The 5,704-nt window shown below is 34.9% G+C and overlaps 1 long non-coding RNA gene across 2 annotated transcripts in view; it reads right to left on the bottom strand.

Annotated features, from left to right (window-relative positions):
* The window catches only part of LOC136036941 (uncharacterized), a 92,763-nt gene extending 87,762 nt beyond the window's left edge, over positions 1–5,001 (bottom strand). Inside the window, exons 1-3 of one of the 2 annotated variants that reach the window (XR_010619828.1) lie at positions 4,889–5,001; positions 4,672–4,804; positions 238–411 (exon numbers count right to left, since the gene is read on the bottom strand). This is a non-coding gene — a long non-coding RNA (uncharacterized LOC136036941). Of the gene's footprint in view, positions 1–237; positions 412–4,671; positions 4,805–4,888 lie in introns of those variants that run through there. The other variant, XR_010619829.1, reaches the window with a different exon arrangement.
* Positions 5,002–5,704: the final 703 nt, after the last annotated feature.

The raw sequence follows: 5,704 nt of genomic DNA, 5'->3' as shown, positions 1-5,704 counted from the left end.
GACCCTAAAACTCTTACTTAAAGATGCAAATCAGTGTTGTCAGCTAAGTCATACTACATCTGAAAACTTATACAATTATTGAAAAAATTTAACTCGAGTATAGAATATGAAAAATGGATTCTTAAGAATGTCGAAATTTTAGTTATTTTAGAAACTCTGCTTAGAGGTCAGAATCAAAATCCTACGGGCAAAACAATAAAATTCTACGGTTGAATCATAGGGTTTCAATGTCAAGTGACCCATACGACATCGTTTATTGCTTGATAGCCAATGATTAACGCAGGGGTGGGGAATAAGTGCATGCATGGTAAGTGCAAACAAACACTACTTAGGAACAGTAGGGAAATTTTTCCAAGACAGTGGAATTCAATTCAGTGGATATTGATTCAATCCAGTGCATATTATAAGCGCCTGAAAAAAAAATGCAGAATAAGCTACTATCGCAATGATCATTTAGAGGATTAGCTCTTAATGTGAGACAAGTCTATATTTAATCATCTTATTGGTACATGCGCAGTTAGTGAATGCTCTATGTTTACTTAGTAATTCAATAATAAAACTTAAAACCAGTGAGTCGTGCAACCAATGCCAAATTTCCACCGTGCAGGCGTAGTATTTCAACCCCCCCCCCCAATGAAAAAATATTAATAATCTATACCAACTTGCGACGTTTTAGCTTATACTAGAATCTAATTAACAGAAAAATCACAGAAATTCTATTACGGATAAACCAAAACATGTTGACCATGCTGAAAAAACACATGCTTACCAGGTGTGGAAAAAAAGCCACCATGCTCTTTGGGAAACAAGTTCTTTCTGCTGTTGTAATTGAAAATACCCTTTATAACAATTTTTTGCCGATTCGAGATATAAGGCTCAACCCCTTTTCATAGATTGTTGGCAACTGTAGTATTTTTTTTAGTAATGACCTTAGTGCAATCAGGCTGTCTAAACATTGGAATTGACTATCCCTTGTGAGGTGTTTCTTTACCTACCGTAAAGGTGATACTAGTATATCAAACAGTTCGTGGTAACGAACTGTAGTAAGGAGCGACCCGGCTCAATAGTAACCAAAACTCTAAAAAATGGAATTTTGATACCAATAGCTATATCAAAAGAATCGCATTTTAATGCTGGTTTCAAATATATAAGTTTCATCAAATTTAGTCTTACCCATCAAAAGTTACGAGCCTGAGAAAATTTGCGTTATTTTAGAAAATAGGGGGAAACACCCCCTAAAAGTCATAGAATCTTAACGAAAATCACACCATCAGATTCAGCGTATCAGAGAACCCTATTGTAGAAGTTTCGAGCTCCTATCTACAAAAATGTGGAATTTTGCATTTTTTGCCAGAAGGCAGATCACGGATGCGTGTTTATTTGGGTTTTTTTTCCCCAGGGGTGATCGTATCGACCCAGTTGTCCTAGAATGTTGCAAGAGGGCTCATTCTAACGGAAATGAAAAGTTCTAGTGCCCTTTTTAAGTGACCAAAAAAATTGGACGGCACCTAGGCCCCCTCCCACGCTAATTATTTTCCCAAAGTCAACGGATCAAAATTCTGAGATAGCCATTTTATTCAACGTAGTCGAAAAACCTTACAACTATGTCTTTGGGGACGACTTACTCCCCCACAGTCCCCGTGGGAGGGGCAACAAGTTACAAACTTTGACCTGTGCTTACATATAGTAATGGTTATTGGGAAGTATACAGGCGTTTTCAGGAGGATTTTTTTGGTTGGGGGGAGGGGTTGAGAAGAGGAGGATATGCTGGGGGAACTTTCCATCGAGAATTTGTCATGGGAGAAGAAAACTTCCATGAAGGGAGAGCAGGATTTACTAGCATTATTTAAAAAAAAAATTAAAAAATAAATGTGAAAAAGCTTTTTCAGCTGGAAGTAACGAACAGCAATAAAACTTAAAACAAACAGAAATTATTACCCATATAAGGGGCTCACCTCCTTATGATACCTAGCTCTTTACGCTAAAGTATTTTTAGTAATTTCAACTATTTATTCTACGGCTTTTGTGATTCAGGGGTCATTCTTAATGAATTGGGATAAAATTTAAGCTTTAGTGTAAAGAGCGAGGTACTGACGATGGGGCTAATCCCCTCATATATGTAATAAAAACATGAGAATACAAAAGTTCTTTACGTAAGCTAATTTATAAGTAACGTAAATCTTTTACCAATAAAAAGATTCGTAAAAAATTAAAAGTTCTAGTTGCCTTTTTAATTAACCAAAAAATCGGAGGGCGACTAGGCTTCGCCCCCGCTCTTTTTTCTCAAAATCATTCGATCAAAATTATGAGAAAGCCATTTAGCCCCCCCCCCCAAAAAAATATGCAAATTTCGTTTTGATTATTCCTCTGCGGAGAGCCAAAATCAAAACATGCATTGATTCAAAAACGTTCAGAAATTAAATAAAAAAAAACGAGTTTTTTTTAACTGAAAGTAAGGAGCGACACTAAAACTTAAAACGCACAGAAATTACTTCGTATATGAAAGAGGCTGCTTCCTCATCAACGCCCCGCTCTTTACGCTAAAGTTTTTTACTGTTTTAAATAGAAGAATTGAGAGAAAGAGTCAAACTTTAGCGTAAAGAGCGGGGCGTTGATGAGGAAGCAGCCTCTTTCATATACGAAGTAATTTCTATGCGTTTTAAGTTTTAGTGTCGCTCCTTACTTTCAGTTAAAAAAACTCGTTTTTTTTATTTAATAGCTAGTAAGATTGGTGGATACTCAGAAGAATATCCATTGACTTCCTCTTATATCTAAGCCCTATTATTAATCCTTTGGATGAGTATAAACAGCTTTCTATGAGCTCTGCAGAACACGGGCATTCATTTTTGGGAACAAGCTTTGTGTAAAATTTGAAGAGAAATCCCAGCTGGTGTAGAACAAAACAGTAATTGTAATAACAATATCACCCAGATCAGTCGGTAAAGATGACCAGCCAATAAGTAGAAATCCATTGCCCCAGACATTCTGGCTAAGGCCACCTTTGGTTGGTGCCAGACCAAATCAACGAGGGAGTAATTACTCGTATTCTTTTGTCCCACCTTGTTATTTCTGTGCACTTCTAACATAGGGCAACTCTTTTACAGTTTCCAGTAATTTCGCAGGTTCAAATTATTTTTTTGAACCTAGCTATGATACCATTACTTGAACCCTCCTATGATAACTCCACCCCAAAAACAAGAAGAAAAAAAATCAAGATAAATAAGAATGTAAAATAAATACTATACAATATTCTGCCTATATTTTGAAAAGTAGGCAAAATATTTCAAGATTCTTTCTTTTGTTCATATTTTCTTTTTGGCTGTTTAGTTTTGCACGTGGTGAAATTTTCGGCTAGGGGGGGGGCTCATGGAGGGAAATATTGGAGGAGTTTTCAGAGGGTCACTTTGTTTGATTGGGAATTTTTTTACTAGAGGATATTTCCAAGGGAAAATTTTTCAAGGGAATATTACATCCATTAATCTAAAGGAAAAGCTTATATTTTAACGAGGCTTATTTTGACATGTCGAATTGACGAGTATTTTCACAAGGCCATATTACCATAAGGTATCAATGCAAATATTTATGTGTTGTGTAATATTTAACACATAAACGCTAAAATAAGCTAACTATAAATAAACCACTTTTTATTTCCTTAATCATGTCCAAAGACTATTTGTATAAAACCCAAAAGCACATATATACACTTATTAAAAAAAAAAAAAAAAAAAAATAAAGCAAATTTGACATCATGTTACACGTTTAAGGCTAAAAGCCATTTCAATCAAAATGCTTGAGCATTGTGCAAGTTAGGTTTACTTTTGCAGCCATTAGGGTAGCCATTAGTCATTAGGGCAAGGGTATGAGTAACTACTTATTTTATTCAGAAGGACTAATAAATAAATCCTTGAGGATAAATACATTTGTTAGACATTGTTGAATTCAAGATCATAAGGCTATTTTTATCCTGAGATGAATATATGTTGTTTTCCAAAAGACATCTCAGGAAAATGACCAAAAGTTATAGAAATAATATTTCTTATGAAAATATTAATTTGTCAATTATATTAGAAAGATGAGAACGTTATACCTTGATAGACTACGAATCGAACAGAAATCTCACTGATTTTTTTTAAAGATTTCCTTTTTTATACAAAAGAAAAAAAATGAGGTACATAGCATATTTTAGGGCAAAGGCTCATTGATAAATTTTAAAAGAAACAAAGACAAAGTAACATTTCGAATAAAACATTGAGCAAAAGTAAATCCAATTGCTTGACGGATTATATTCCCTACTATTCTCTATATCCTCTATCAAACTAAGATCAAATAGAGCCTAAATTTTGGAATATTTGGAAAGGACTCTTCTGAAATGGAATAAAAAGTTTTAATGTTTTTTGTTTTTTTTAATAAGTCAGAAGTGATTGAAAGGTAACAAGGCTCATTAATTAACTCTTTGGCATATAGTCCATTCGCTACAAAACACTAAGTGAAACTGGAGGTCAAAATAGTTTTTTGAATGAGAAAGAATGAAATGATGTCAAAATTTGCTGCTCATGGGCCCACTCCCCTCTATTTGTGCTGTTATTTAGCTCAAATGGCCCACTTATTACGTGTAAGCTGAGACTTCAAGCCGAATCTTCCGATATACCATATTAATACAATTCTACTTACTCTTATCTTACGTCTGCGAACACGATGAAGCCGCGTTGCCAACTGGACAGTGTTCAGCGCCTGGTGATATTCTGTCTGCCCACCAGAAACCCGAGCGTGAGCAATGACTGTTGTCTGGCACGTGACAACAATCCTAGAAAAATTCCTTAATAAATCAATTTAGCGATTTAAATAATAACGCATAAATAATTGTAATATAAAATCCTCAATGGACTACCTCACAACAGGAAAAAATGCCACATTCTCATCGCTAGGATGTGTTATATTTCGTTACCTATTGTGTAACACATAAGAAAATCCATGCACATTATTTTCTTTTCAATCTCTGAACAACACTGAACTTGAAGAGAAGATGAAAACTTGGCAAAACAAGGTCGGAGCAGCTCCTGTTGCGACACATACAAAAGGGTTTCTTCATAAAGAAAATAATGTGCATGGATTTTCTTATGTGTTACACAATAGGTAACGAAATATAACACATCCTAGCGATGAGAATGTGGCATTTTTTCCTGTTGTGAGGTAGTCCATTGAGGATTTTATATTACAATTATTTATGCGTTATAGAATAAGCTTAACAACATTCTAAAGGAGGCTCCTCATAGCAATTTCACGATCGGTATAGCCAAACGCAGTTAAAACGGTATAAAAGTACCGGGGGTGGGGGGGAGGTTGGGGTTTTTTCTCTCAGAAATTCTGGATTTTATTAAATTTCTGTTCACATCTTCTTGAAATTAACAAATAACTATTTATTTGGTAAAATTCTAGTTAATTGACTTCTTGCTATCTCGGGAAGGGTTTATGTTAGGAGAATGAAACTTTCAGGGATGAATCTACAGACTAAAGTATGTCCCGGGAAGGTATTTTTAAGCAACTACCTCTACTCTTTCTCCCTCTAGAGGGCCCTGACCTTTGCTAACCTTTAAAAATATGTGTCTTATAAAATTGAAACCTTGCAAAATAGATCTTGTGCTTAATTGAAGTACAACAAAATTGTTTTCAGCTTCATAACTTTGCTCAGTTCTATTTTATAAGG

Source organism: Artemia franciscana, chromosome 16 (genome assembly GCF_032884065.1).
Source record: "Artemia franciscana chromosome 16, ASM3288406v1, whole genome shotgun sequence".
NCBI lineage: Eukaryota > Metazoa > Arthropoda > Branchiopoda > Anostraca > Artemiidae > Artemia > Artemia franciscana.
This window is presented reverse-complemented; position numbering and strand designations above follow the sequence as displayed.